This window comes from Panthera tigris, chromosome C2, assembly GCF_018350195.1.
Source record: "Panthera tigris isolate Pti1 chromosome C2, P.tigris_Pti1_mat1.1, whole genome shotgun sequence".
Classification (NCBI taxonomy): Eukaryota; Metazoa; Chordata; class Mammalia; order Carnivora; family Felidae; genus Panthera; species Panthera tigris.
In genome coordinates, this window is record NC_056668.1 from 117,213,978 (window position 1) to 117,221,495 (window position 7,518).

Sequence of the window (7,518 nt, forward strand, 5' to 3'; positions counted from 1 at the left end):
ATAAAATGCACATGTAAAACTCAAAATTCTATTAAACTTATAGATGTGAGGTAGCCAGACTAAAGTCAAAGAATATTATTAGATGTTAGATTTTAATAGGTACTGGTAAGTTGCCTTCAAAAAAGTTTTATTGCTGACTAATATTATGAGTGATTTGAAAGCTAAAGAAAATCTGATTGTATTATTATCATCTCTGTGAAGATTTCACTCTACCTCTCCTTAATATAATTGTTCCCTAAATGTCTCTCCCTTTTTCTTTCTTGGCAGGGGTGATATGAGCATAATTAAAATTTCTAAGACCCAGAAACACATATAGTAAATAGTTTTGTATATACTCTTTTTAAAATTTTTTATTGTCTTATTTATTTTTGAGAGAGAGACAGAGAGACAGAGTGTGACTGGGGGAAGGGCAGAGAGAGAGGGAGACACAGAATCCGAAGCAGGCTCCAGGCTCCGTGCTGTCAGCACAGAGTCCGACACGGGGCTCAAACTCACGAACCATGAGATCTTGACCTGAACTGAAGTCGGACCCTTAACCGGCTAAGCCACCCAGGTGTCCCAGTTTTGTATTTACTTTTATGTATGGGCTACGTTTTAGAAATCAAATATATATAAAGGCTTTGCAAGATAAGGAGAGCCCATCTTTGTGTCGAAGTAAGCAGTATAAGCTGCCCCTATAGAACAAACTGACAACCATCTGAGCAAATACCATTTGTACTGTCAGTGTAGTGGGAAGAGGATCCTGGAACAGTGGGAATTCATTTACTAAAGAACTCTAGAATCGTGATGCAAAAAAGATTACTTCATCATCCATTTTCACCACTTTTTAAGAGTTTTGCAGTCTTTATTCATACAAACTAACTCAATATGCTATACTAGTTCTCTCTTTGTTATATGAATAAAAGTCAGTGTTATGGGCTGAATTGTGTCTGCTTGGCCCGATTTATGTTGGAGCCCTGATAACCCAGTACCTCAGAATGTCACTGACTTGGAGGTAGATACGGTAGATGTGATTAATTTCAATTGAGGCCATACAAGTGGGCCCTAACCTGATCTGACTTGTGCTCTCATAAGATCAGGAAAATTTAGACACACAAAGGGACAGCAGGGAGGTCATACACAGAGAAAAGACTATTTGAGAACACAGCAAGAAGCTAGCCACCTATAAGCCAAGGAGAGAGGCCTCAGAAGAAATCAAACTTGCTAAAACACCCTGATCTTAGTCTTCTAACCTCCAGAACTGTGAGAAAATAGATGTTTGCTGTCTAAGTCACTCTGTCTGTGATATTTTATGGCAGTCCTAGCAAGCCAATACAGTTTTTAAGAAAAATGTGAATTTAAGTAGGAAGTGCTTTTTACTGTGCTTAATATTGTTGAAATTAGTGATCACAGTTTTAGGGTTAAATTAATTCAAATAAAACTTTTATTTAATTATGTTTATTTTGCATTATAATATATTATAAATTACCATTGCAGGTTTCTAATTATCAGAGATTATTTCTCCCCAAATCATAATAATACATATTTGCTACTAAGGCTAATAAATTTATTGTCCTAGATCTTAGAGCTTGGAAAGATGTTAAGAGATTATTTAATCAAAATTAATCTACTTTATGTATCTTCACTTTTGCGAGTCATATGATATTTTTATATTTCTCATTAAAAATGAAGGGCAATACAATGATTAAATTATTATTTCTTCAATTGCATGCACCAAATTGCACGTTAAAAAGAAATATTTCTATGTCGTGACTAACAAATTTTTGAATTTAAAAAATTATCCAGTTAAATTTTACTGATTCTAAAATGATGCATCACTTCATAATTTTGAAGCTTTACACTTTCAAGAGGATAATATTATAATTTTTCAGTAGAGCATGCTTTTTGAAACAGGTAGACATAACAAGATAGAAATATCCACTATTGAACTGCAAGCTAATAAACTTGAAGATTTATCATGTTTGAAGGTAAAAAAAAAAGCTTATGGGCCGAAGAGTGTGGGTTCTGGAGTTAGGGTGCCCAAGTGTTAATTTTGAAAGGTTAAAGTAAATTCCTGAGAGTTCTATAAACATGCGAAATTTACTTTAGTGTCTTCATGACTCAGTTGTTTCAATAGTAATCTGGGTTCTTAAAATAAGTAAGTTACAGGATTAAATGTAACAATACCTGTAAAGAGAGGCATCTCGGTGGCTCAATCAGTTGTGTCTGACTCTTGATTTTGGCTCAGATCATAATGTTATGGTTCGGGAAATTGAACCCCACCATCCAGCTCTGCAAAGATAGCACACAGCACAGAACCTGCTTGGTATTCTCTCTCCCTCTCTCTCTTCCCCTTCCCAGTTGTGCACTTGTGTTTTCTCTCTCTCTCTCTCTCTCTCAAAATAAATAAATAAACTTCAAAAAGTAATATCTATAAAGAGTTTAAAACAATGCCATATTCCTATTATTATTATTATTTATGTTCATATGAAATGTGTGGCAGAGTTTAACCTCAACATAGTGTTTCTTTAAAAATAGTGGGTGCATAACTTCTTCAGCAATAATACGGCTTTGTAATGTGATATTGAATACCAGAAGGAGAAAATTGTTTTGCATTCATTAATTTTCAACTAGCATCCAAAGTTTACTTACCATTACTACAGGTGCCTCTTCACACATGGTGGGTACTCTGTCCACGCTTACTAAAACAAATTCATGTCGTTTACTTGGAGATGGAATTGTCTCTCACCAAAGTTAGTGAAAGTTACTATGAAAAATTATTTTCCATTGGGTAAAAAAAAACAAAACAAATTTTATCAGAATTTCTTTTAAACGAGCTGGATGTAATCAAGGGGAAAATGGAAGAGTTAATGTGAATTCAAAATTTGTACTTATAACTCTTTTATCCCGATAAGAACATTCTTCTCTAGTATTTATTAAAGAGCTTAAAGCCCTTTTGCCTGTTTTTATCTCTACTGGAGAAAAATGCATAAGCTAAGGCATTACATGAAATAATAGTGTTATTTGACAGAACTAATTAATCTAGCTAAAACTTAAAGTGATTTTAGAATAAATAGCCCCCTGTCCCAAGTACATTATGTGATGACATTGTAGATTTTGCAGTTCCAAGAGGATATGGAAATACCGTAACCGGATTCAAGAGAAGATTAAATGATTGCTAAAAATAGCCCTACTTTGCAAAGTAAGCATGGGAAAGATGTAGATAATTAAATCTGCAGCTTAGGGCATGAGATAACTACCTTTGGGGAATGAGAAAAAAATTAAGCTACATCCTCCTTACTGCACAATTTCCTAGTTCACCACAAAGAGAAAAATCAGCAGATACTTAATGTGTCCTAAGAGGTTATTTACCAGAACAAAATGAAAAATAGTTTTATCCAAATGTATATATGTAAGTAGAGTGTCCATGTGTATGTAAATAGTGTGTGTGTGTGTGTATGGTGTATATGTGCATATAATAGTGTCCACGTGGGCGTGCGTTAGCATTGAGCCTTCAGACGTGTATTCCTAAAAGTAAATTCTGAGAAGAGGCATTGTCTAATCTTGAGACCAAATCTATCTGTCCTTTCAGCATAGACAATTTCTATGAAAGATGTTTAGGTAACTGTGGCACACTGATAATATATGACCGCCCTGAAGATAGGGTGAGCTCGAAAATAAACGCATTGAAGAGCTATTTACGAGTCAAATTTCTTTTCTGCAACCTCGGTAAAATGTGGTAAACACCGTATAAAACATCGGGACTGGAGAACCATAGTTCTCCCCTAATTTTTCTGGTAACAATAGAAAGAAATACTGCTGCTACTCTGGGATTTGATTATGTCTGCTTAGAGAAAATGCTTTATCCCTCCAGAGGAGAATTGTTTAGTGTGGAGTCGAGGATCTGTTGACAATAGAGTAAACAGAATTTGATTGAATTATCTTGTGCTCTATGTTCTCACTACTTAGGCCATACTATCAACCTGTGCTGGGAAGTAAATAATACGAAAGTGTACCTTAAATTGGATATACGTAACATTCTAATCCTACTAACTCGCTTTATATCTCACGTTCGGGCATGAGGAAAACAGTAAAAATGAAAAAACAAATTTTTCTACCAAGCACCCACATTCCTGCTTTTCTACTGAAGAAGCTAAGGAAATGGGGCTAGAAATGAAATAATATTAATGTGATTTTTATTGTAAAAAAATATCCAAAATATTTGCTTCAAGCCACTTTTCTTCACATCTATTTTATAGACATGTCTGTCTCTCTAATGAAAGAGATCGATGTTCGTTAAACAATTTTTGGTTTTCACTTGTCTATACTGGGCAAGACTCAGTCATATCTTCTCTTTAAAACTACTTTTAGTTTTATATATTTTTCTAAAAGGTATTTAAAGAGAGTTTGTCCCAACCTCATTCAGGGGTTACTTAAGCATAAGTTCTAATAAATCTTTAGCTCGAGTGATTCATCGCATACTCTGTATCCAGGTCTGTGTCTCACCACAACTACTGCCTAGTAGTTTTGAGAATTTTCTTCTCAAACGCTACATACTTTTCCAGAAAATAGAGAAGGAAGGGATGCTTCGTAATTCATTCTGTAAGGCCAATATTACTTTGACACCAAAGCCAGATAAAAATATCATATGAAAAGCAAAAACAGATCAGAATCCCTTATTAACATTGATGCAAAAATCATCAACGAAATATTAGCATACTAAATCCAGCAACATAACTAGGGTTATATATCTTGACTAAGTGGGATTTATCCCAGGAATTTAAATTTGCTTAACATTTGAAATTTAATTAATTAAATATACCAAATTATTGGAATAAAGAACAAATAACACATGATCTTCTAAATATAGAGAATAAAGCATTTGATAACACCCAGGATGCATTTATGATAAAACCTCACAAAAAACTTGGAACAGAAGGAAAATTTCTAAACCTGACAAAGGGCTATGAAAAACCTACATCAAACTTACTTAATGGTGAAAGCCTGAATGCTTTTCCCTTAGATGAGGAAGAAGTCAAGAATGTTTATTCTTGCCACTTCTGTTCAACTCTGTACTGGAGGTTGTAGCCAGTACAATTGGCCAAAAGGAAAAAAAAGAAAATGTAAAAGAAAATGCATTCTGACTGGAAATAAAGAAATAAAAGGTAAAATAAAATTGTCAGATGAATCATGTTTATATGTTTTTGTTCATTGTTTCAGATTATGGGAATGATTTATGTGTAGTACATAAAGTAGGAAAGAGCAAAAAATTGGTGAAGAAAACCAGTCCATATTTACACTGCCAGAATATGCCAAAGTTAACATTTTGGCATTATCTTGGTCTGTTTGGGCTGCTGTAACAAAATACCACAGGTCGAGTAGTTTATAACAATGGAAATTTATTTTTCACAGTTCTGAAGGCTGGCAGTCTTAGATATGAATGCCCATGTGGTTGGGTGAGGGCCCACTTCTGGGTCATAGGCTTCTCTTTATAACTTCACATAGAAGTAGGGTCAAGAGACCTCTGTAGGATCTCTTCTATAAGAGTATTAATCCCATCCGTAAAAGTTCTAATGATCTAATCAAATGGTCTAATGATCTAATCAAATCCCAAAGGCCTCACCCCCTAACATCATCACATTGGGCTTTCGGATTCCGACATGTGAATTTGGGAAGGACCAAACATTGAGACCACGTTGAGCATATTTTATGTTTCCAAGCAAATTATTTCCTGCATATTCAACATTGTATGATTGTATGTATGATGGCAGTTTTCCATACATAATGGTCAAAAATGTATTTAAAATGTAATTGTCAGTTTAATGAATTACAATATTCCCCTTTGTTGGCCCTTTGGTTTCCAATGCTGCTTCTATAAATCATTCATACAATGATTAATCTATTAGATATACATTTTTTTTTCATTTTAGGTTAATACCTTGCGATTTCTAGAATTAGATTAGGACAAATATACGAAAGCAATTACTATAGATTGTCAAATCATTTTCCAGAATTAAAAAATATATATCTTTACCTATTTTCAGAGAGAGAGGGATGGAGAGTGAGTGGGGGAGGGGCAGAGAGAAAGGGAGAGGGAGAATTCCAAGTAGGTTCTGCATTTTCAGCACAGAGCCCTACATGGGGCTCAAACTCATGAACCATGAGGTCATGACCTTAGCCCAAACCAAGACTATGCTTAATCAGCTTAGTCACCCAGGGGCCCCTTCCAGAATTTTTTTGATCAGCATATTCACTAACAGTATTTGGTAATACTGATAGCATAACACAATTTCCAGTATTATGTGTAATTTAATTTTTAGCAAATTAAATATAAAGTTGATGCTTTACCTAGTTAGTATTCTTATGATGACTAATGAAGTTGAAGTCTTAAAATATATACATTAGACATTTGTATGTTTTGATCTTTTTGTTGTGAAACAACATACAGAGAAGTTTGTGAAACAATTGTAAAGTTTAAGAGATCATTATAAAGTGAGGGCTCAGATAACAACCAATCGGTTCAAGAAAGAGAAATCATCAGTCCTCCAAAAATTTTCTGCCACAACTTCTTCCCTACCACCTAAGAATAACAGCTAATCTGGCTGCTGTGATGGTTCATTTTTTCTGCTTTTCCTCATATTTTTACTATTCCATTGTTGGGATATATACTGTTTAATTTGTTATGTTTTATTTGTTATGTTTTGAATGGAGCTCAGCAAACTGGGGTTATATAGTATGTAATCCTGGAGGCTCTTTCATAATCACTGTATTTGTAGGATTCATCCAGGTTATGTGATACTATATTTTTATTTTTTGTCCATTTCACTGTATGTACATACACCTTTTTTTTTTTTCCATTTCTACTGTTGATGGTATATCTTAGTAGTTCCCAGTCTTGACTTTTAAAAATAAGGGCACTGTGATTATTCTTGTAAACACCTGTCTGTGCATATGCACACACATACATTTTTGTGGATTATATACCTAGGTGTGGGGTTCTGAGTAGGAGTAGTTGTGCCTGTTCGTCTTTAGTAGATAGTGCCAAATGTTTTACCAAGTGACTGTATTAATTTCCTCTGCTTCCAGAAATATATAAGAGATTCCCTTGGTCTAAATCCTTGCCATGCCTGCTCTGTCAGTCTTTTTCCTTGTAGCCATTCTTTAGATAATCATAGTACTATTTTGCTGCTGTAATATACATTGTATGGCCTTACACTTATTGGCCACTTAGCTAGCCTTTCTGTCCTCATGTATGAAAACTGATATGCCATTGTCCTATTTTTTTGTCAGTTGGTATATAAACTAAATATAAAGTCTTCATCTGTTGTATGTGAGGTTAATAGCTAATATATTCTCCCACCCTGTGGCTTATGTGTTCTATCTCTGAATGATGTTTTTGATGTTATAAACATAGTCAAATATACCCAACATTTCCCTTAGGATCAGAAAATATTCCTACCAAAGGTCATAAAAGTCTTTTTATATAAAAGTTATAAAAATCTTTTTGTTTGGCCATTCTCACTTATTTAAGAAAGTCTT